Raw genomic sequence first — 25263 nt, forward strand, 5'->3', positions numbered from 1 at the left:
CTGCAGCAGCAGCAGCAGCAGAACTCTCCTGTCGTGACTCTCAATGATTTGTTTTGTTCTCGGATTGCAAAACAGGGCAACCGCTTTCAAAGCATGTCAGGTTATGTGCGTACACAACAGTCTAGAGAGCTTTAATTACCTTAGAGTTAGGAATATGTGACATATTTCAGGAGAAACACTCTAAAAACAAAATAAGAACTACCGGAGCAAGCTACTGTTGCTTCCAGCTTTTGGGGGCAGAAGCACAATGTAAGCTTCACATTGAAGACCTTGCAAAGATTTAGCTTCTTCCAAAGGAAGAAAGGCCGTTTCTTGGCATTTCCCAAGATGGAAGCCTGGTGCTATGGTTTGTAAGGATGAGGGTGGAGATACTTAATACTGTTACTGATATATAATGAAGAGTTTGCAGAACAGAGACTATTTTGTTAGCTGTTATTCGTGACTTCCATTGCAAAGTATGACCAATGAACTCCAAGAGTGTACGGACCACAAAATGTATTGTTGAACCAACATACAAAGAGAGAAAGGAAAGCTCTGGAAGTATGTAAGGATTGGCATGCTAATGGATGTCACTGGGGTTGGGTAGCCTGGCAGTGTTGCAAGGTGAAGCAGTTTATGGTGGTGGCACTTGCCTTTAATCCCGGCATAGGCAGAGAGAGGCAGGTGGATCTCTGAGTTTGAGGCCAGCCTGGATTACAGAGCGAGTTCCAGGACAGCCAGGAGCTACACAGAGAAGCCTTGCCTTGAGGAAAAAAAATAAAGATTAGAGTGATGATCATGTTGAATTTGATCACTGTCCATTATGTTCACTTATTTATATTATGAGAGTATCAGCATGCATTAAGTGTGCAGTTTATATGTGAAAAACAGCTATCCAAAAATAATAAGTAAATGAATGAGGTAGCACATGTAACATTATCAATTATTGTTGAAATAAAAACCACACCTTGGGCCTGGATATGCAGCTTAGTTTGTAGAATGCCTGCCTACCGTTCCTAAGACCTGAGGCTACATGACTAGCACAGTGTAAACCTCCCAGAAGGCTCCTTGTGTGTGCAATTTTGAAGTCAGGACAATGCAGTGCATTGCCTCTTGGCCATCCACATTAGTACTTCAGGATACCTGCTGATCATCAGGAGAAAAGAAATCTAAAATGTTCAGCAGCAAATTATTTTGAGAAGGACAGTGGTGCTTTTAAAAGATCAATGAACTCCTATTACTAATATTGGAAAAAATGAAGTCCAACCACTGAGCCTATTTATCTGTACAAGGAGCATGTTATTCAGTCTAAAGGCACTGATAATTACTCACACTAAGCATTTTGCCCACGTTTTCAAGACCAGATAAAGCCATTAAACCTCTAGCTTGTGTGTCCTGCCTACGTCTATCTATTCCTTGTATGCTGACTCTCATATACCTTCTGCGCTATGCTTTTCCCATTACCGTGTCCGTCCCGCTTTCCCTCCCTCTCCCATCTTCTATAACCTTCCAATGCCTGAGATGAAAATGGTTCTTCTACTTTTAATAGAAATAAACTCAACAGCCAATACTTAATATGGTACCCACGGCTTATCATGGTAGCAACCCTAAAGACATATGTTATTCTTGTCTCCTTTTTTGAGTCAAGTCCATTGAGATTGGAAGAAGAAGGGAATTTTCCCGTAAGTCACAACTGGGAAATAGCAACGCTAGAGCCTCGAGTCACTGGGCTGATGCCTCAGCCCGTGATGAGGTCTCCATGGAGGCTTCTGCACTGCTTCAGGTGCACAGTTGGTGGAAGGCCATGGCACCTGCAGTAAAAAGGGTGTTAAGATATTGTTGCTGATGAAATATGCGGGTACCTTTGGGTGAGTCCTTTAACCTCTCTGGAAGAACAGGCTTCCCGCATATTGTTCTTCCTCGCTCTAACCTTCCTGTGGTTACATTTTCTATTGCTGTCTCGGTGTCAACTGTTTGTAGTGAAGACGGGCTGTCATTTCACGTGGATAAGTGTGTGTGTGTGTGTGTGTGTGTGTGTGTGTGTGTGTGTGCTTATGCGATTGCTGCCAGCGGACATTCACCTTCTAACTGTTGGCTAGGTAGGTGTCCTAACACTGGCCTGCTCTAGCTATGGGCTTCATTCTCAGGAACGCCTGTTCTTTTTGTCCCCACATGCTAATACATTGCCCATCGTGGCTCTCTTAATAGCCCGTGAGTCTTGAACTTGGAGCCAGCAAAGTACTGCCTTTGTATATCACAAAAGAACACCAGTTTGGTTTTTTTTTTTTCTTCTCCCTTTATCACACAAGGCCCGAATAAAAAGCTTTTCGACCATTCAGAGGCTACTTGCATTGTGCAGCTGCCCCTGGACTGCTGAGAACATCTCGAGGCTGACAATGGGGTACCTAACCGAGGCTCTGCTCAGAGGACTTATTCAGGAGTTTCGGGACTGGGACTGGTGCCAGTATGCTCTGGGGGAGGATTGGGGCCCTTTTCTTGGTCAGGCCCTGATAAGCATATTGCGGTTTGTTGTTGCTGTTGTGTGCCTGCCTGTGAGGGTTTCCCAATCTTCGTGCAGTGCCGTCTTTCCAGCAGGCTGGCTCTCAGGACAAGTTTTGTTCCTGTTTTGGTCCCACCTCTGTGAATGCACAGCGAAGCTTGGGTCATAGTCCACTCGCAGTAGAGCAATACATCACTGTGTGGACTGAATTCCCATGACTCTGGCTGCTCGGGACAATGTCTCTTTCTTCACCAAGCTGATGGTAAATATCTGGTCAGCCTCGTCTATTTAAAACCAGCCAAGCAGGAATCCCAATGCTGGGAAGAGGATTCTTTGATTTGTTTGTAAGTAAACAGCGGCCTCAACTCTTCCTAACTGAAATTAAATTCCAATCACTCTTAAGGTAATACCAAAGGACTAATCCAATTTCAACAGCAGGGAGGGACGGGGATACACCCGCAGCAAATTCACTGCTGCGGGCTACTGTTTCACACCTATGCCTAATACCTGTTTTCATGACTGACCCCTGTGCAGAGACAATCATGTTCCTTGTTGGCAGAATTGGGCAAATCAAAAGTCAAGTGGGCATCGTTACTTGAAATCACTCTGTTTTTGGAAAATAGGATTAGATTGATGGAGCTATGTGGAGGTTGGCATTTAAACATTTGTGGGTTTTTTATTTTAAGCTCATTAAAGGGTCATGCGAAATGGCTAGCATATACTCTTCCTCAGCAGTGCCCTTGGGTCTATAAGTAGTCTCTGGAAGTGGAAATCTAGTGCTGAGAATTTAAGCGAGTAGGACCGAGCTGTTTTACAAAATCAATTGATCAGAGGCTCTGTGCTTATGGCTATAGATTGGTGTATTTAAAGGCTCAACTCAGTTGGGTAGATGCTTGTCTGGCGTGTGTGAGGCCCCGGGTTCGATTCTCAGAACCACAAAGACTAATTAATTAATTAATGTTAGATATTTGTTGAAAGGAGCTTTGTATTTCCAACCATGTTTTATGGAGTGCACCCCAATGGGATGAATAACATAAAAGATGCTGATTTGAGACTTTCTGTGAATCTGAGCTGTAGGCTGGGACCCCTTCAACTTGAACTTAGCCCTCATCAAATCATCATACGTTCCTATCCGATATTTAATACATCAACCTTTTTGCCTGTATTTATTTTCTATTTATTATTTTTGGAAAAGAGACTCTTTTCTCACCTAATATACCCTAAATTATGGTTACTTCTCCCAGTAGCTCCCCACCTCCTCTTTCATCTGGGTCTACTTGCTTTCTGTCTCTCATTAGAAAACAACATAGCTTGTGTTTCTTGTCGAATACAAACGTAGAACAATATTACTTTTATCGTGGGGTCAAGATCCAAAGATCACGCACCTTCCCCAGCTACTTCTACCCTACCTGCTCAGGTGGCCTCGACGGCCTGCTAAGCCAGGGTGAAGTTTCTGTTTCTGTTCGCTACCACCCAAGTCCTTTCTGTTCTCATCCCCCCCAACCAGCAGTGATGCCAATTGGCTCTACAGTTTGGTTTCTATGTTTTCTGTTTCCCTGTTTCCTCACCAGACCTGTGACCTTATTACCTGGCCTTAAGTTTTCCCACTTTCTAGGGCCCCACTCCTTCCTCTGCCAGTTTCGGTGCTGCTGGCTCCTCCTATCTTTGAGCTCCTGGCTACCTTTCCACCTACCTTCTGGTGTCAGAGTCTCCCAGTGTTTGTCTTATGCTAATGCTTTACTTTGTCTGGGCTGAGTGGCTTGATTTACATATATATATATATATATATATATATATATATATATATATATATATATGGGTCACTAAGTGCCCTTTCTGGTATTTCAATTGCCAGAAAGCTTAAAATGTGAACTTCTTCGATTGCGCTTCATTGAGTAGGATTTCTGCAGTTCCAGAAAAGCCTTGTCGAGTAAAGGAATAGTCTTCATCTTTTCACTCGTGAATTCAATAACGATGGTGCTGTCACAGACCTCAGTCCGCGAGGCGGGGCGTTAGTTTCTCAGCCCAGAGGACGCTCTCACAGTAATTCAATGAGTATACATATAAGAGCCTTTACCTTTACAGCTGAGGCTCGCTCTTGAGGGGAGGGAAGCCCGCCTTAAAGAGAGTGTTGTGGTGAGGAAAGTGAGCTGAGATCACCTCCAGGGCAGTAGGAGCAAGTGCGGGCGGGGGCTTAGCTCAAAAGGCAGTTTGCCTGGAAGTCACAGACAAAGCACCAAGTGGAGCTGGGCTGTGAGCTGCACCAGAAGTCTGCCCATTGTTCTCTGCGCTTTGGGAAGCGCTGATAAGACCAGATTTACACTGGGTACAAGGGAAGTTAAGCAAAACAAAATGGTGGTAGCAATATGAACAGAGGGAAGGACCGCTAGTAAAATTTAGGAAGGAACAACAAGCCTTTGGGTCCAGTTGACTAGGCTTTGGTAGCCCAGGCCAGTGGCTCTGGGAGGTTACCGGTGGGGAGAGACTCCCTTCTGAGAATACCCAATAAATGCCCCTCATGGCCCAGGCATTTCACAATGGCTTAGCGTTGTACTCAAGCAAAAAGGTAGAAGGAAAAGAGATTGGCACGTGTATAGGAATGTCTGTGAACTCCAAGAAAATGCCATCACCAGAGGAAGGGCAAAAGAATGGGGGACCCTGCTGGAGAGGCTGGGGACCAGAGCAGGCTTAGCTGCTGCAGGGCCGACTGGGATTCAAGGGAGACAGCGAATGGGAGGGCTGGTTCCTCCTGCCTGTTGTTTGGTCCCCGGGATGAGGAAGAAACTCAGTGCTACCAGGGGCAAGAGTCTTGGGGGGGGGGGGGGGGGGGAGGTATGGACGACAAAACTTGGAATCCTAGTTGCCTCTGGGAATTGCTTTCTAGCAAGAGGAAGGACTGGCCAGCGGTTAGCAGCTTTTCTAGATTTGTTTTTCTACCTCTCAAAACAGCTCTGTACGTTTCTCTGCCACAGCCCTCCCTCCCTCCAGAGAAAAGTGGGCTGATACACTTTGGAAAGATTTTCAATAACAAGGGCTTTCTAAATAACTTTCAGTTTCACCAGGAAGTCGTTCATCCAGAATGCCCTTCCCCCCAAGAATTCCAGTTAGTCAAAGTTTTACTGAAACATGTCAGCACTGAAAAATGCAGAAGGCAGCTCAGCATGCCCAATAAAACGCGTAAGAAGTTTCACGTCTGCGCAAGAGCAGCAGTGGCTGGCTCTTCAGCTGCCAGCCATGTCAAGCATGCCATCAGGGATGCAGAGGAGCCCACCGGCTCGACACAAGGAACACAATGGAGAGCTACAGCTCCAAGCAGAAAGAGGACCTCTTCTCAGGGGTCCAGGGAACATGTGCTCACCTACAGAACATTCCTGACTTGGAAATTACCCATTAGCATCGAATAGCTGTAACAGTTTATTCATTTACTTACTTATTAGTGTGCGTGTGTGTGTGTGTGTGTGTGTGTGTGTGTGTGTGTACATGATGTGGTGAAGAGGGGAAGGGGAGGGAAAGTCAGAGAACAACACTGCAATTAATTCTCTCCTTCCACCTTGATGTGGGTTTTGGGGATTGAACTCAGGTCAGCAGGTCAAGTGCTTTTACCTGCTGAACTTTTTTTTCTTTTAACCAACTCTGAATAGTTTTAAAGTGAACAATTAAAGAGTCTCAAATGGACAAAGCGTTACCAAATGGATGCCCTACAGGATTTATTTAAAAACAGCTCGGTAAGCGCGTGTGCAGTCCATACAGAGAGAACGCGCCAAGATCTAGTGTGTGTGTGAGCCCTTGGCAGAGGGTGTGGAGAAACCCGATCCTGCGCGTCGTCAATTATGAGCTGTTTACACCTGTCATCTCTGTCTGGGGCCCTGCTAATGATACCTTAACAACTGGCTGTGTGTGACAAACCGCAGAGGACCAAAGCTTTTAAGCTCTGTGATGTGGGTGAGGATTTGGTCACCAGGTTTGGGTGGCTTTAGAACGTTTGTTCTTGAAGATGCCTAGGCCAATGGGGAGGTGAGAGGTCCTCACACAAGGTCCTTCGAACCGGGCACAGGTTAAACCATCAGAGGGAACCAAAGGTCCTGAAAGGAGCCACCAGAAAAGAGCAATGTTTAGAACTTCAGTGTGTAGCCATTGGACCATGTCCTGCTGGCTCACGAAACAGTGTGAGCATGGCGGGGTATATGTGTGCTGAGGTGTGCATGCATATGATTGTACACACGCATGCGGAAGCTAGAGATAGATGAAGTATGCCTTACTTAATTACACTCTCAGTTTTTTGAGACAGGGTCTCTCACTGAACTGGAAGCTCATCTGTTACACACACACACACACACACACACACACACACACACACACACCAGCACTACAGGCACACCACCACAGCCAGCTTATTTTAAATGTGGGTTCTGGGGACCTGAACTCAGGTCCTCACGTGTGTATAGCAGGCACCATACTGAGCTGGCTCCCAGCATCCGATTGGTTTCTCCTCTCCCATTCCTTTCTGCTTTTACACCTTCCCCCACTTCTTGCGCAATGCCCTGCACAGAAGAGTGACACCTAATAGATGGGTAGTGGACTAACGAGCAGAAAAATGACTATGCTTTGATGGACAATACACAGAGTTAGGAATGCAGACGGTGGAACTAGCTCGGCCAGGTCCAGACCCCTGCTCCCCCACTTACTAGTTAGGGTGTGGCCTTGGGGAGTCTCCTCACCTGTAAAAATGGGGGTAATAACAGCTTGCACCTGTAGGTGTTGCGGAGGCTGAAATGACCGACTTATTACATAGCAACAGCTGGATTGGAGCCCGACACCCGGTAAACTTACAAAATACTATTTTGCAAAAAATATCTTCCTTTGGGCAGAGAGCTCACTTATGAAAAGTTACTACATAGAGTCAGGCAGGTACTTTTGGTCACTGGTTAATAACATATATGCAGCCTCTCCATTTCCAATAGCCTGTTCTTAAGGCATATACACTTTTTGTAACCATGAGCTTTGACCCTTCAGAATCCAAATGAAATTGTGCATAACCTTATTTTTAAAATATATTTTAAAAGTCCAGTATAAATCTTTAACAGAAAACTAATTTTTCTAAAATATTTTTTCCCCTTTTGAAGGGAAAGAAGTGATTACTAGAGGATGTTTCCTTTTTGGAAATAAATTCACATCAGGGATGCCAAATTTCAATCTTATTACAGCACAGACCAGCTGAGTTATGGTTTGCTGACCTCCCAGAACACACAGACTTCTGATGGGAACATGGGAGAGAGCATTTATCTTTTCAGTTCAATAAAAGTGGAGCCACAGTAGTTTAGAGAACTGAGTGAAAAATTCATACTTAAAAATTAAGGCCATGTGTGGCAGGGCGTGTCCACATAGCTATAGCACTGGACTCCATGAGATGACCTATATTTGGAGTTGATTGACCTTTACCAATGATCCGAAGCATTAGTAATTCATATCAATATATGTGAGTAATGTAAACGGTGGTGACTTAAATGTAATTTAATGTAAACGAAGTTACAACATATTGGCTCACATGTGAATCTCAGCCACCTTCAGACCTAGCGAACAACACACTGCCCTTGGGGGGAAAAAAGAGAGAGGAGAAAGAATTCAAAAACTGCTTCCTTAATGTGCAATTTTCTTCTATATACCAACCCTCTTATAGAAAGCTATATGTTTTAAGATACTAACACATCTCATTGAAATAGGAAAAATTCCTTATTCACATCACAAATTCTTTATTCACCCTGCCTAGATTCTGTTGGTTTTGCTCCAGCCTAAGGTTAAAGGCACTCTCAGAGACTAGAAACTTCCACCCACTATGGTCAGCGCCTTGGCTTATTGTTTTCTTGTTTTTTTTTTTTAAGATTTATTTATTATGTATACAATGTTCTGCCTGCATGTGTCCCTGCAGACAGAAGATGGCAACAGATCTTATTACAGGTGGTTGTGTACCACCATATGGTTGCTGGCAATTGAACGCAGGACCTCTGGAAGAGCAATCAATGCTCTTAACCATTGAGCCATCTCTCCAATCCCCCTTGGCTTATTGTTTTGCCGATTTCACAACTAGAATCCATTAGTTAATTTAACATAGTCGGAGACAAACTCATTTGTCTCCTTCAGAGTTTCAAAGTCAAAGTGACAGACACCTGGGCAGTGCTGTCTGATGGGGGGGGCAGTAAAATTGAATCCTCCCCCCACAGCTATTCAGAGCCCGTGAGAGGATGAGTGGATGTGTGTGGGGCCGGATATAATTATAGAACCACAGCGGCCCCCATAGTTTGCCGAGTATCTATTAAGTTTATCTCTGTCATGAAGCCCGTCAATCAGGACTTAGGAAACTGCTGTTTGCGTGTGGGAAATGCCAAGCCAGGGGTCTCTGTCTGTTAAGCCTCTGCCCAAGTTTCAGGTGGGAGGAGAGGGAAGAAAGGGTTGGAGAAAGACTAGTAGCATGTGACACTTCTGCCAGGCTCCTCTCCCAGGCTCATTAGCTGAGTGGACATTTGAGCCCAGTCTGTTTCAATATTCTGATGATTCACCTCCGCTGGCGTTCCCTGAAGTTCAGCTGCTTCTGCAGTATCAGCTAGGTATTAAATGCAGTCCAGAGTGGGACTGGCAAGAGGAACTCAGGTCGGTATGCTTGCTCCCATTTCAAGAGTGTGGTCCCCCAAATGCACATAGTATTTGGAGGCTTGCAGAGATAGTGGGGAGTTTGCTAAGCCTTGCTAACCACTTTTGATTCCACAGGATTGTATTGAAAGTGGAGGAGCCCTGATTCCTGTCAATCACCTGAGAATATTATGCAGCCATTAAGGAGAGGAGGAGGAAAAGGCAGCAGAAGAAACTGTTTGTTGATTGGGTGTTAACTATAGTGTGGCTAGTGAGCTGCAAATTGCTTTACAACTAGACCCACTTAACTGATAGGGCCTAAAGGAAACCTTATCTACTGCTTGCTTAATCCCAATGGGAGAGAAAGCTGTATTGTTCTCTCCCCACTTCTCTCTTGCTTTTGAACTTGCATGTTAGTTCTCTTCGGTTTTTATTCATTTATAAAATTAGTGAAGAATAATGGATTTCATTATGACACTCTTTATATTTTTTCTTTAAAGAATTTATGTATATGTTTGGGACCCTGCATGGGTTTATGTGCAGCGGCTGGGTGCAGGAGCCCGCAGAGGCCAGAAGAGTGCCTCAGGTCTCCTGGCACTGGGGCTGCAAGAGGTTGTGCGGCAACGATGCTGGGACCTCAGCCCATCCGCTCTGCAAGGACAGTCAATGCTGCCAACTGCTGAGCCATGTCTCCAGCCCCTCATTGGGACATTTCCATAGGTACACACAGCACATTCCTCCCTTCATTGCTTCCCTTTCTCCCTTCCCTTTTTTCAGTACCCTTCTCCCCTCCCAAATAGTCTTTTCTGCGCACCCCAACACACAGAGGGGGGAAATAGACTCAGCATGTGAGAGAAAACATGACTTTTACCTTTCTGCCCACTGTTACCCTCTTGTTCTCTCCTTACCGCTCCCTTCCCTTTAGACCCCTTCCTCTCTTTCCTTTCACGATGCACACACATATACATACACATATGTATATGTGTATTTTGCATGAGAAAGAAAACAGACTTTTCTGAGTCTGAATTTTGTTGAGCATAATAATTTTCCCACCTATTTTCCTGCAGATGGGAAAGTTCCATTCTTCTTTACGACTGAATAAAACATTGGGTATCTAACGTTCGTCTGTTGATCGACATCTAGGCTGGTTCCATGTCTTGGCTTTTGTGATTTTTTTTTTTTCAGGCATCTCCATCACATGCTCATTTAGAGTACTTTGGAAACATGCCCAGGAGCGATGTACCTGGATCATCCTGGAGTTCTGTTTTTAGCTTTTGGAGAGAAACTTCCACACTGTCTTCATAGTGGCTGCACTGCAGGCCTGTGTATTCCCACCCACAGTCTGGACCCCTTTCCTCTGTAGGTATTTGTCCTTCTTTAATACCTGTCTGCCTTGTGCCCTTTAGACTCACATGTTATTAGCTAGTGGCACCTGAGTTGGACTTGCCATTCGTTAGACGGGTTTGGGTGCTCAAATCCGAGCTGTGTAATTGTAACTTAAGCACGTCTGTAGCCTTGTGCAGAACTGACTGACTCCCCACAAAAAACTCGTGCTACGTTCACACCATGCTCTTGGCTCTGACAGCCTAAGACTAGTAATAAGCCCTGGTTAGAAGTGACTTATTTGACAATAAAAATGAAACACTTGTCAAATATCACACACACACACACACACACACACACACACACACACACACACGTTAGGAAAAGCATTTATGTAAACCCGAAGCTGAAAGTATGAGGTGCTTTTGTGTGGCAGATGGGTAGAATTTCCCCCATCACTTCACCTATACTTTCCTATTTCATGGCTTCCTCAGATAAGACCACTTTCAGAAAGCATTTTAATTGAATTTTTCCTTCCTTCCTTCCTTCCTTCCTTTCCTTCCTTCCTTCCTTCATCCATTCATATGTGTGTGTTCAAGGGTGTCACAGTGGGTGTATGCAGAAGGTCAGGGGATGCCTCTTCTGTGGGACTAGGGATCAAACTCAGCTTTTTAGGCTTGTCTAGTGCCTTTACCCACTGAGCCACCTTGCCGGCCCATTTTTCTGTGAGTATTTATGTGAGAAATGCTTTCCTATGTGTAGAAAGAAGCCCATGCATTTTCTTGCATGGAAGCATTAGAGATTGTTTTATCATATGATATCATCATCATCATCACCATGATCATCATTTTAAAGCAAGCCTAAATCCATTTCTTTAATTTGACAATACTTCCTTATCTTTTGGCCATATTCAGTTTTCCTTATCCAACACCATCACTATCACTATGTAGCCTTCGCTAGCCCAGAACTTGCAATACAGACCAGGCTGGCCTCAATCTCATAAAGATTCACTTGTCTCTGCCTCCCTAGTGCTGGGATTCAAGGGGTTTGCCGCCACACCACTCAATTGCCTTTCTTTTTAAGTCCAGATAAGAAGATGTTTAGTGTTAGGCATGACTGACAATTACCTTCTTGATTTTCTATTTTGTGGTAGTAACTTTGGTAACAGTGTTAGCTTCATTGTCAGGAGTAGATAAAATGAAATATCATCTTTTCATACTCAAGGGATTCTGGACTAGCTACATCTCTCTCTGTTCTTATTTTATTGTCCATAAGATTGAATAAAATATCTCCCCTAATGCAATAATAAGGTCACAGATTTAATAATACAGAACTTGGGAATGGAAATTTACTTTTCTCAAAATAACAGTGTTTCCTGTGGCTGGGCCTTGCATCCACTCAGCTGTACTCACAGCAAAGTGATGAGGTCAGAGGTTCCAGGGAATGCTGAGGTGCTGGGTCACTAAGAATCCCCGCATCTCACATCTCATAAGCTTGTGTTTTTGAGGACAAAGACAAACACCACACATCAGTGTGCTGAGATACCAGGGTGCGAATATGCCGTAGGCCTTTAAAATGGAAACTCTAGTGCAGGCTATAAGAACCATTTACTTCAAAGACACCGACCTAGCCGAAGCAAAGCAAGTTGACCTAAGCCATTATAGAAGAATTTAGAGTATATGGCACTTTTCTTGTGTGTTACATATGTGTGCATATTTTGCTTTTCTTGTGTGTTACATATGTGTGCATACTTTATTATGCAGTTTGTTGTTACCACACCTGTCTCCTCCATGAATCACATATCTGCCCAGGACAGGGATGGTCTGTAGCACTATTCATTGATCTGTTTATCAAGCATTTGTGAGCCCTCTGCCAGGCTCACCATCTACTGGTGTGGACAGATTAGTAAACAGTGTCTGTTTGATGGCTGTCATAGAACATGCTCAGGTGCTGTGGAATGATGAAGAAGGAAGCAAATGATCGGCCGTCAGTGGGGAGCGGAAGACTTCATAGAAAAGATGAAGTTTGGGGGACATCTTAGCAAAGTGATAGGAATCCCAAATTTAGGCAGAAACCAAAATGGGGTAGAGGACTGGGCTGTGGAGGGCATGTGAACGGTAAAAGTCATTGGTATTAAAATAAACCCAGACGCGAGCTGAGGGAAGAGAAGTACAAGGTTCGAAGGGAAAGAAAGAAAGCAATTGGAATCCCAGAAGAGCCGTCCTTCCAAATCCTTTGCTCAACTGTCCAACGCAAGTGAATTGGAGTCTGGGACATACTGTTAACCCCAGGTAATAGACAGGAGAGCCCTAGTGTGGTGTGGAGGCAGAAGAGCCCACCCCACTGCTCTGTGAGAAGATTGCACAGAGTCCGAAATTCTGCTTCCGTCCTGTTTCTCAGCTCACCCACCCTCCTCTTTGTGAGGGTCATAGCACCTTAATAGCGCCATGCTCATCAAAAGACAGTCTGTGCTTGGTTTAAATTGTTGGGAAGAACTGGAAATAGAAAGACTTTGCTCCGAGGTATTTGTAGTGTGGCTGGCAAGAGAGCCTTGGGCCAAGTAAATCAGGACAACACCAGTGGCTGCAGATGGCTCCTGTCTTTTCACATCGACGTGACACTGAAAATGAACACAACAAAATGCCACCTCCCTTGTCCCGGAGGAATTTTTTTTTTTTTTAATTTCTATCAAGTTTTACAGTCAACAGCCTTAAAACACTGGACTCAGAATAGCAAGACTGGACTCCGAATAGCAACACTGGACTCAGAATAGCAACAAGATTGTACCAACTCCAGCTCAAGGAACAAAGGGGCTGTGGTTACAAAGTTTGGGATGCAGGAAAAAATGAAAACTGTAGTGATGGAATGGTTTCAGGGGGGAAGAACCAATGACGTGTAGATGTGAGAGGCACATACATGATGATGTGTGGATGTGAGAGGCACGTACATGATGACGTGTAGGTGTGAGAGGCACATACATGATGACGTGTAGGTGTGAGAGGCACATACATGATGATGTGTGGATGTGAGAGGCACATACATGACGACGTGTAGGTGTGAGAGGCACATACATGACGACGTGTAGGTGTGAGAGACACATACATGACGACGTGTAGGTGTGAGAGGCACATACATGATGACGTGTCCGTGTGAGAGGCACATACATGATGACATGTAGGTGTGAGAGACACATACACACAGTTCCAATGATGAATGACACTTTGAGTTTTCCAACCGCCAACTCCAAGGACACTGAGAGAAGATACAAGCGTACAATACACATTTCAAAAAAAATGGGTTGGGGGCGTTTCATCCTAATGAAAGGTAAGGAAAGTGCCATTAACCCATTTCAAATCTAAGAAACCTGAAGTGTAGAGATTAAGCAGTTCAGTCAGGACCACACTGGTCATCAGAGGAAATCAGCCAGTCACTAGACTATTTCTATCTGCATGCAGAGACTTCTTCCCCAGTAAATTCCAGTATCTACAGCTTGCTCACGCAGTAGGTGCCCCAAATACTTTTCTTAACCCAGAATTCAAAGTCCACGCCCACGAAGTGCTTAGGGGCCTGTTAGTCACAGAGATGATAAACTCTTGGACCAGCTTTCAAGATAAAGAATTGTCAAGACCGGCATGCGGGGTGGCCATTCACGTGGAATTAACAAAGAGCAGTGCAGACAAATAGGGTCGGGAAGATGCAGAGTTGGAGACGCTGTTGCCATGTCTTTACCCCTCCCCCCCAGCAACTTATTTTTTATAGGAGCAGAAAAATGCTTTTCCTTGGCAGTAAAACAATTGCTAAGGCAGCATGTAGAACATGAGACCTCTGGTGCATAACTTCTGAAAGTTGCGTGTGTGTGTGTGTGTGTGTGTGTGTGTGTACCACGTGACATCGTATGGCCTTACCCAGATTCTATAGGAGGGAAACCCGCGACCACCATTTGTTCTGCGGAAAGTCTTTAACCCTGACTGCAGCGTTTGCTAGGGGAAGGTCTGTAATTACTGGTAGGACTTTGGTGGTGACTACTGATGATTTCAGGATTTGACAGCTGCCCTCCTGATATTTATGTGTTTCTTGCTAGGAGCTCAAGATTCACAACTCCAGGCTTGTAATGAGGAAAAGAACATAATACAAAGAACATGAAATGGACCCTGAGTCAGATATCACCAGAGAGACAAATCACATATTCTAGCTGCTTTAATTGGAAAACAGCTCTTTCATGGGGTTACTTTCCCTTCAGCTGAGATAATTAAGCCTGGGCAGACACCGGTGACCAGTGCCTGATGATATATAGTTAGTTACTAACAACGCAGCAATCAGCAATCAAAATTTATATTTCCCAGGTTACGGGAGCATGGTTGAAGAGAAAGGCAGTTTTGATAAGGCTGGGAGCTGGGCTTCCTAAGGCGGTATGCTCAGGACCTTGCATCTGGTGGCTTAATTAGGCCTGCTTTCTTTCAGCCCTGTCACAGGAGAGAGCACACCTATTGTCTGTGTTGACATTAAGAGTGCTTGGCAGGGCCCACGCTGGAAAAGAAGTTTCTGCGCGGCTCCTTGTAATTTTTAATGGGTTAAATTATATTTGTAAATGGATTGGTGTGAGGGTAGGTGGGCACCAAACAAACTTAGATGTTTTTCAAGCCTGTCCGTGAAGCTGGCCTAAGCACAGAGTTTTGGATCAGGATGAATTATCCCTGCCTGTGTCTGAAAGCTTGGCAATGGAAGGGACTAGGATTAGAGTTTGGAAACCCTTTGTGTGTGTGTGTGTGTGTGTGTGTGTGTGTGTGTGTGTGTGTGTGTGTAGAAGTTCCCAAATTGGATCTGTTTCCTAGTAGAAGCCCCCAGGGATCTACTAAAAATCCTAAAACCCTGGTCACACTACCAGGCCAATCTCTAGGTGTGGTGCCATCTCTGGGTGCTGACACCTTTACTGTTTGAAGCTCTCCTGGGAGTTCAGACGTGCAGGCCAGTTTGAAAGGCAGGGGTTTAAAGCAGCGGTATTACAGATGTCCGTGTTTGGTGATGGACATGGTAGTTTATCTAGAGTCATAAGAGAAAGAGAAAAGCCACCTCTCAGGGATATCACTAGTCTCCAAGTTCCAAGTTGGAGCGAACACTGGAATAAGAAGCCGTTTTCCTACCCCAGCGAGAGACCTTGAACTCCATGAGAGAAGCAACTTCAGAGGTGATGCGGTGTACGTGGCCATGAAGATCAGGGATACCACGAGAACAGAAAGTAAGCCTTCATGCTTCCTAGTGTCCAGTTCAATGTTTGTGACTGGGACAAGTGAAAGAAACAGCCAAGGTGTCTTCTTGCGCCCCACCTTCAGACAGGAGAGGATAGAGGATACCCGTCACGATCCTATCTGCACACCATGGGTACCTTTCCACACTGCCATGGTTAGCGCCGTAGCCCTGGACCACTCTACAAAGACTATCTCAGAGAAAGGTCATCCATTCAGCTTCTAAGCAGCAAGTGTCCTTTGCGTATATTTCCAAAGATGGATTGGATCTTCTTCTTTTCTTTTTTTTTTTTTTTTCTCTTTTGGCACAGGAGGCGAGTGAGAACAAAGGTAGTGAAGTTAGAGATCATGGCATGCGCGCAGAAACAGTCGTTCAGGGAGAGGAGAGGGGAGACCCCACATAAAGTAGGAATGCATTATGTTGAGGAAAACAGAAAGAGAGCATTGGCCTTGAACTTACCGATTCTTTGCCTTTTGGATTTTCCTGTGCTCTGCCTTTCTGAGTTGGCCACATTTATAGAGGAAGACAGCCATTCATGTAGAATACAAGAGGCTGAACACACTGGGAAAGGATTCTGGGGGTGGAGAATTGGCAGATATTGGGCTAAAAGTTCAGGTTTGCCTCTGGAGATGAAGTTGTGGGGAGTTTTGTTTTAAATACAGTTATAGTTAGATTTGTCTGCCCATTCCCCCCCCCAAAAAAAAGAAGCATGAGAATCCACCCCCCCAATAAAACTCATAAAAGAATGCAATATAAAAAGCGTATTTCATTCCCCCTGTGAACTTTTATCGTCCTCCCTCGGAGACACTGTGACTAGATGCTTACACATTGGAACAAATATGCACAACACGTTCTTTTTTTTTTTAAAAATCAGTCAATCTTGGCTTGCATCTCAATTTTCATTAACAAAAACAGCCCCTTTTACAGCCATTGTAGGACTTCAAACACTGAAATTTTAAAATATTCAAAGATACTCAAACCAACAGTCAACAATGTGTATGATTTTGTCCAAGCAAGCCTATTCTGAAGGGGGAATTTTACACACATAGTTCATACTTTTAAAACAATCAACTACCCTAAATTTATATTAGCATGACAAAGAAGTCTTTGTTTTGGATTTTTTTTTCCAACCAGATCCTTTTCTTTTCCCTGCCCCCCCCCCCTCAACTTCTCAGCCTTTCCTGTATACTCTAGCTGAGGTCTGTGTGTGAGGCCCATGCCTCAGGGTGGGTGGTACATTCTGGTCAGGTTATCTCTATACCTTCTGCAGAAGGACTGGGCAGAGGTCTGTCCGCTCCTCCCCCACACTCCCCTTCCCCCCAATAAAACATCCTGAAACTGTAGACAAAGAAGAGCCGCTGTGCACTGTTTCACACACTTGTGTGCTAAAGAATGAACGCGGTCAGACAGAGCTGCTCTTCCCACCCACATAGGGAGAGGGAAACACCTAACCCCGTGGTCCACTGGGACGGTCTGAATGAGGGTTCAGAGCCCCTGCAGCTCCTCATCCACATCTGGATGTCTTCTCTCCAGCTGGCTGGCCCAGCTGTTCTGATGTCAGGAGAAAGTTATGAGTCACTGGGAAGGGATTTGAGACAAGAGCGAAGTTAAATCAGCTCATTGGGTCTGTTTGTCATTGACAATTGAGTCTCAGCATCAAGCCAGTGGCTGACATTCCTGGAAGGCCACACACCCGCCACCCTCCAGGACTCGGCTACCTAGAGTGAAATGAAGCGGGATTGTATGGATGCTATAGGTCCCCACCTTCGGAGACCTCTGCCCTAGCCCGTGTTACTAATTACATTATTGACCTCTCTGTCTCTTTGCAAGTATGCTTTGGCTTTTGACCCATGACCATACATGGCCAGACTGAGAAGCTGAATGAGTGACACTTGGCCAAAGCCTGAGGGCTTTGGGTCTTTTGCTTCTGGATACGTTATTTCTTCAGCAGAGGAGAAGAAAGCAATTGCCCAGAGAGTCTTTGCCGGACATTCTGTGGCTTCCTGCTCTAAGCAGTATTTTCCCAGGATGTGGGAGGAAGGCTTGTCAGAGGATGTGAGAACCATAGGCAAGCAAACTCTCCACAGAGACCATAAATGTTGTGTAATTTGGCTCCAAGTCCTCTGTCTGAGTTCCCTGGATACGATTTCTTCTGTCCTTCCACTCACCTGGATCCACTGTACCCCAGTGTGGGCCAACTCCTGCTGGTGTTCCTGGGACTGTGGGAAATCCCTCTCTGTTCCCCACAAAGCCATTTCCTCCCAGTTGCTGCCCATCACTCTTGGTTTCTGCCTCACAACTGTCCTCAGGGTTCCTCTTCAGATAGCAGAAAATACCTATCCTTGCCTTTGACCACATCTTTGCTCTGTTTGAAAACTTTCAAACAAGTCTTTCAAAAGCTCCATTATTCAGTGAGTATCTTTTAAGAGTTTATGATACATTAGGCTTTTTTTTTTCTAGAACGAGGGGATGGCAGAGATAACTCGAGCAAATGTGCCCACGTGGACCTTAGATTCTGTAAGAGACGGGCAGACAGTGGCAAACCAGGATATAAATATGAAAAGGCTGTCTAGGTTCAGATCTAGTGCAGAAATTAGGAAGAAAATGATAGAAAGTCAAAAGGTGTGAAGCTATTTTGGAGGTCAAGCAGGGCCTATCTAAAGAAGTGATGTTTTAAGTGAATGACAGTGAGCTACTTCCATAAACCCTGGTGCGTGGTCCTTCAAAAGAACGGGACAGCAATTCCGCATAGAGCGGCCTTTGTGGAAGGCAAGTCAGAGGGGGTTGGAGCCGGTGGAACCTTGCAGAATGGAACGTTAAAAGGCAGTGTGGTGGTGATACCTCCTGCGCTTAGGATGGGGCTTTTAATTTGTTGTGAATGGAGGATGAAGAAGCCACCAGAGAGCTCTGTGCAAGGCGGGCCATGATGTCATCTATGCTGTTGTTGTTTCTTTCTTTCTTTCTTTCTTTCTTTTTTTTTCCAAAAAGACCACTAGTTGCCATATAGAAATTAAATTGAAGGAAGATGAATTAGATAGCTCCTGCAGAAACCCAGATGGAGAGGGGGTTGGGTTAGAGTAAGGAGATTGTAGCTGTAGATAGGGAAGTGGACCCTAGGGCACGCATTTGAGACTTACAGCCAATACCTGGACGGCCTCTTAGCCTTTTTCACTCTTGCGATGCAGTTGTGGCTGTATATATGCTATCTGCCTTGGTTTTCAAGAGGCTTTCGGAGAGCAGAATGCTCCAGAGCCCATGGCTGGGCTTCCCTGCTTCCCTTCCAGCAGCGTGTCCGGAAGAGTGAGGGAGCAAACGCAGTGAGCCGCTACCACGGGCCGTCTCTGCACTTTATCAAATATTGAGAATGACATCTCCTCTCAGGGTTTACACGCTTGCACAGTGCTTTCCCGTGCCTCATATTTTTGCTGGTAATTCCTCCCAAACACTGGGAGAATAATCCGTGAGGTACAAGAGTAATGTTCCTTGGGAATAAAATTACTTTCAAAGAGTGGAACTGTCACTGATAACGATTCTCATTACCTTGGAAGGAAAGACATCCCTCTACCCCTCACTTGCAGCGAGATGGAAATCTCGCCCAGGCTTCGGGTGGCACCTGCTCTCTCGGCATTGAAGATGCTGGAGAATGCTTAGCCTTTATCTCATGCCTTGGTGCCTCTGGGAAGAGCTGATTAAATAGATGTGTGAGGGGCCTATCTGCCTATTCTTGCAGCACACTTGAGGATGACTTTTCTCCCCTCTCTTTGGTGGGATGAAGACTGTTAACTAAACAGGAAGACCGTTGTTATTCTTAGTGTTTTAGTTATCCAAAGTGAACCCAGACTAACTCCTTTCTGAAATAATATTCATGCATGATTCACTTCTAAGCTCCCCAGCTGTGGCATTGTATCTGTCTGTCCCGACCTTCCAGTCCTTACCAGGGCAAACACAGACAACCCAAGTGGACATCTTCTTCCCAGTAGCCAGGGCACCAGAGGCCTTCAGATCTCCTTTTCCATGCCTCTCTATCTCCTCTCAATGAAAAGCAAGCCAGTGCTCGCTTGGTTCTTCCTGCTGCCAGAGACGGGCGAGCCTAGGCTCCTGCTGCCAGGTGTCCCCCACTCCCTTCCTCTCTAAAAATGTCATTTCTCTCTTGTTTGATCCCCTGCACATTAATTTGGTCTCTGCCCATCATAGTCAAGCTTATTGAACAATTCCACTTTTCCTCTTAGAGCTCTCTAGCGGAGATTCTAATTACAGTGATTGTCTGTTGTGCTATTAGTTATAAGAACCGCGACTGCCCTTTTGATTGAAGGGTTAATTGGTGATAACCATGTGTTATCTTCTCTCCAGGTAATTTGAACTAGAGTAATTAACCTCACGCCCAGGTTATGGGATATTAACCATTTATTTACTTCATAGTTAAAATTGATTACCATTGTGCCTGATACTCAGTGTCCACTTTGAAAGAAAGGAAAGAGAGGGTGAGTGAAGAGAGAAAGGAGTATGGGGGCCTGAATGACAGTGACCCTCATAGGCTCATCATATATTTGAATACTTGGTCTCCAGTTAGTGGAGCTGTTTAGGAAGAATTAGGAGATGTGGCCTTGTTGGAGGAAGTGTGCCCCTGGGGGCAGGTTTTGAGGTTTCAAAAGACTGTGGGTCATTCTTAGTCTCTCTCTCTCTGAGTCCGACTTATGGGTCAAGATGTAAGCTCTCAGAGCCGGGCAGTGGTGGCACATGCCTTTAATCCCAGCACTCGGGGGGGGGGGGGGCAGAGGCAGGCGGATCTCTGTGAGTTCGAGGCCAGCCTAGTCTACAAGAGCTAGTTCCAGGACAGAAACCAAAAAGCTACGGAGAAACCCTCTCTCGAAAATCAAAAAAAAAAAAAAAAAAAAGATGTAAGCTCTCAGCTGTTCCTGGTGCCATGACTTTGATTCACCATCCTGGATTCTAACCCTCTGAAAGTGTAAGCCTCAAATTAAACACTTTCTTTTGTAAATTGCCTTGGTCACGGTAGCTTATCACAGCACTAGAAAAGCCAACAAGCAAGACTAGGACAGACGTTGGTACCAGAAAGTGGATTATTAGTGTTGCAGATGTAACTGTGTTTTTTGTTTGTTGTTTGTTTGTGTTTGTTTTGGTTTGGTTTGTCTGTTTTGTTTTGTTTTGTTTGGGGGGATATGGAAAACTTTGGGACTTTGAACTAGAAAAGCAGTTAAATGCACTAAGCAGGGCTTAATAACAGGTCATCCTAGGAGCCTGGAACACAGTGCTGAGAGCCAGGCGGACTGTAGAAGCCCGGCTCAAGAGACTCAGAGAAAAGCAGGATTTTTAATAGCAACTGGGATAGAGGCCACTTTTGTGATACTTTGGCAGAGAATATGGCTGCTTTTTGCCCTTATCCTAAGAATTTGCCTGAAGCTTAATTGAAGAATAATCGCTAATTTTCTCAGCAGGGGCTCTTTCGAGATGGCCTAATAGAAAAGTAACCAAGACAGGGAGAGAGCATGTGTGTCTTTCAAGCCCATGTTGTCCACTGGAAAGATTCTGGGGATCCAAAATTCCAAATTTATTTCCTAGCTTTATAACTTACGGTTTTACCCCACCCTCCAAAAATGGGGTGGGGGAGGAGAGGAGAAGAGACATGAAATTTGCAGGTGTTTGAGAATTTAATGCCCAAACAAGTAAAGAAGCTAGTGCTGGCCAACTACTGGCATCCAGGTGCTGGCTGGCCCTGGGAAAGTCCTTTGCTCCATTGTTCTGTAGGGGAAAGAGATTTCTGATGACATTATGGACATTGCTTGGGAGCAGCTCTCTCCACCAATTCAGAGAAGCCTGTGACACGTTCAAAAGATGGGTTGAGCACCCCGAACTTCAGGTCAGGTGTGAGAGAAAATGAAGCTTGCCCAAACAGAGGGGTGTCAAGCCTAGAGAAGCAGCCCCTTCTGCTTCTGTTAGTCATGGCGTCCCCATAGGACACTTTAAAATCCACCCTGCCAAGCCGATACCAGCTTCATGAGCCCCTCCCCTTCTGTGGAAGCAAGCCTTTTCCTGTTGGTGTCTTGCAGGGAGGGGAGCCTGGAAACCTGCTGTTAAAAACGCAGAGTAGCGGAAATTAGGAAGAGGCCACTCACTGAGCAATCTCTGAATGACCCCTGAAGGACAACATAACATTAGGAAAGTAAATCAGTTAAAAGGTTCTTTTTAATTTTCTGAACTTCCCAAGATGCTGTGTGATAAACAGAGCATCTCCTGCCTCAGCAACACCACCTCGGCAACCCTGTCCTAGGAGCTTTCCCTCTGCATTCTGTTTGCACGCTCTTCCAAAGCCTTCTGTGTTTTAAGCCTTGGGAAAAACGTATGTTTCAGAATTAAAATTTAGCAGGTGACGGGAAAGCGTCAAAGGGACAGATACTCAAATCAGGTCTGTAGCAATAAAAAATTAAGCCTGGTAATAGTTTTACGGTGTAAAGTGTAAACATTTACTCTGAAGGCGGTAAACAAATGGCCTCATGCTAGTTCAAGTCAAATTGGGATGCCAAATGAGTAAGGAAAACTTCTTGGCTCTCGGGAGGCTTGTTTGGTTTTGTCTGTAGTCGCCAGCAAGAGGCCAAGGGCCTATGTTTCCACAGCAAGCTTGCCACATAGGAAAGCAGAGGGAGCAGCAAATCTTGTTTTCCTTTAAACTTACGGAGAGTTGAGACAGGTTTAAAAACAGCTGGCGACACCAAAATGGTTTGTCCAGATGCTGACCACCTCGACGCACTCTGTCACTTTCCAATAAACAGGGCTATAACTCTGGATCTGTGTTCTGACCCCTAAGTCACCTATGAAGAGAAGCACATTGTTAGGTCATGGAGCCATTTAAACAAAGCCCCGGCTTCCTGGAACTCTCTATCATTGGCCTTAAGGAAACATTTATTCAGGATGTTTGGGAATAATTATTGATTTTGAAGGTAAGACTTCTTATTTAAAAAAAAAATAATTAAGTGAGCATTTTGAAGGAATGGCGTGACCGGAGTTGACTCCAGTTTGGGTAACTAACAAAGGCTTTCTCTCCATCCCAAAGCAAACTGATAACTGCCTTTGGGAAAGTCCTTGGTTACTTTGCTCTCAGTAAGTAAAGTCAACCTCATGAGTCATTGTTTTACGTGGAAAGGACGTGAACACAGCCAACGAAATGGTATGAACTTGGGCAGACTTGGCAGAATCGACCCCATTCAGTAATAGGTTTAACTGTGAGGACTTGTGATTTCATCCAAATCATTAGCACACAAAACCCACTTTTTAAAAAAAAGTTAATAAAGTAGCCAAAGGAATGTAAAGAAATTTGGGAAACGGTGCTCATCTGTTTGTGGGTGTGTGTAGACATACCCAGACATTGAAAGACTCTTGTGAGCGTCGAGACATTCCCGAGGAGGATGCTCTATTAAGGAACAGTCCCTGTAATGATATTATGTCTCTTCTTGTACAATCAGAAGCCATTAGTCAATTATAAGTTCTATTTTTGGCTTTCAGAGTGCAGGGAAAGCATCAGAGCGTCACTGAAGAGGCAGGGAAGGGAAGGCAGGGTAGCATAGGCAGTCAACACCCGAGGACCTGACTGTAAGAGAAACGGCAAGGAAGGGAAGGCCGGGTGGAATAGGCCGCCCGCCCCCGAGGACTGTGCAGCAGAGAAATGCACTGTTTTAACAAAGACAAACCTTTCTAAGCAGGAAACAATGGGGGTTTGTAGAATTTCAAAGCTGCAGTCAATCATGATTGGTAGCGTCCTTTGTGGCACGGGGTCCGTGGTTTGGGGGGGTTGTTTCTCAGGTTGTTTGGATTTCTTCTGAGCCATGTTTGAAGTTGATGCCCATTCCAGAGTGGGGAAAGAACACCTCCCCACAGGGTGGGAACTCCGCAGGCCAGGGAGAAGAAGGGTCAGAGGTTAGCATTGTGGCTTTCTGTTCTCTATTAACTGTACTGAGAGAAAACGGGATAAATTAGTAGGACATAGTGATTGCTTTATTTGAGTTTACCTCCTCCCTGCATGCTGACACAAACCATGAGAAGCTCTAGGCACTGAGTTTATGTAGTTTTCCCCTCTCCAGTCATTCTGCACATACCCTTCTAAGCAGCTGGGGAGAGTGCCTGAGATCTAATGTGCTTCACTGTTACTGACAAAAAAACGTATACAAAATCAGGGAAACTGATGTAAATTGATCCACGTCTGGCCACTCATCGTGACATTTTGAGTTTGTACCTTAGAGCAGCCGTCGTCCAGAAAGTCATCAGGCACGGTCTTCATTTTGAGTTACAATACTTTAAGAATTTGGTGGAAAGAAAAAAAAAAAACTTCATCCATTACACTGGACAAATGTTTGACTTTCCTTAAGCAAATATTCTTCCAGTACAAGAATTAGACCAAAGTGAGTGTCCCAAAGTCCAATCAGCATGGAGCTGTCTGCTTGCTGGGCTTGGCGTGGGGACCACAGTGGACTGTGTAACTCACAGAGCGGCAGTAAGGCTTAGCAGTAAGGATCGTGAAGCCTGCCTGGGCTCTCCCCAAGTTTCCACTTAACCTCTGCAACCCCGAAACCCAAGGTGAAATCTTAACTACTTCTAAACAGTTATGGCTGCCGTCCTGTGCTATTTTGGTGCGACGCCAAGAGCTTTCAGACCCACGGGACGCGAGAGAGGACCAGAGCGTGTTCGCGGGGTTCCCATCCCCGCGTCAGCATCTCTGCACAGTGCCTGGTTCCTGGTAGAAAACAGAGCCAGTGAGATGAAAATCAAATGAACATCAGGCAACAAGCCAAGGAGAAATGAATGAATTTTGGCTCCTTTTCAGAAGGCAGCATCACGTTGGGAGGGTTCCACGGAGGAGCAGGAGCCCTTAACTGCTGTCTGGCTTTGCCACTTTTCCCTAAGTTCCACATTTGGGTCTCAGTTTTCTTAACAGTAAGATGAAAGGAGTGTTTGTTTCTGCAGCTGGAGCAGATATTTGAGTTCAGCAATTTTTTTTTTTTTTAAGTTTAAAAGAGATGGGGGTGACAAAAATCTGGGTATGCCACGGGCATGCTGGGTTGGGCCTTGCTGATTTCTGGAGATCAAGATCTCTTGCCTCGTTGTTTTCAGGCCTGGGGAGATCATGACTGAAGTGACAAAGACCAAATGAGCCCTTAGATTCTATCTGAAGCATCTCAGCAAAGTCCATTGAAGGCTCAGGTATGTGTTTGCGGAAGACAGGAGAAAGCAAGGACTTAAGAGAGAAGCCACCACATGCCCTGCTCTCTCTGGAAGATCGTAGATAAATATCAGCCTTTACGCAAATAAACAAACAATTTCTAAAACTTCTGAATTCACAGCTGCTTTTCTGTGCCTTTGTGCCCCGTGGTTGCAGACCGAAATGGATCATCTATTATATACACTCTATTTATCACCAGCTTCCATTGAAGGCCATCATCGTTCTCCAAAATGTGTAGAAGTTAGGTCTGTGGCATTTCCCTTTCCTCTCAACTGGGTGCTTTTATGCCTCTGCTAATGGCTGAGAAGAAGAGAAATGATGCTGTTTTAAGAGGCCGATGCCTTATTGAAAGTCTTGAGCTATT

The 25263-nt window shown here is 45.0% G+C and overlaps 1 protein-coding gene across 5 annotated transcripts in view; it reads left to right on the forward strand.

Annotated features, from left to right (window-relative positions):
- Positions 1-25263, forward strand: part of Sema6a (semaphorin 6A) — a 122529-nt gene that overhangs the window by 33686 nt on the left and 63580 nt on the right. The window contains exon 1 of one of the 5 annotated variants that reach the window (XM_041659933.1): positions 2742-2823. The exons of the other annotated variants lie outside the window; for them this stretch is intronic. The gene's annotated coding sequence lies outside the window, so the exon portion shown is untranslated. Of the gene's footprint in view, positions 1-2741; positions 2824-25263 lie in introns of those variants that run through there. 5 annotated transcript variants of the gene reach the window in all.

The sequence above is a fragment of the Microtus oregoni genome, unplaced genomic scaffold, assembly GCF_018167655.1.
Source record: "Microtus oregoni isolate MIOR12 unplaced genomic scaffold, Mior012 000011F_ref0000422, whole genome shotgun sequence".
Taxonomy (NCBI): Eukaryota; Metazoa; Chordata; class Mammalia; order Rodentia; family Cricetidae; genus Microtus; species Microtus oregoni.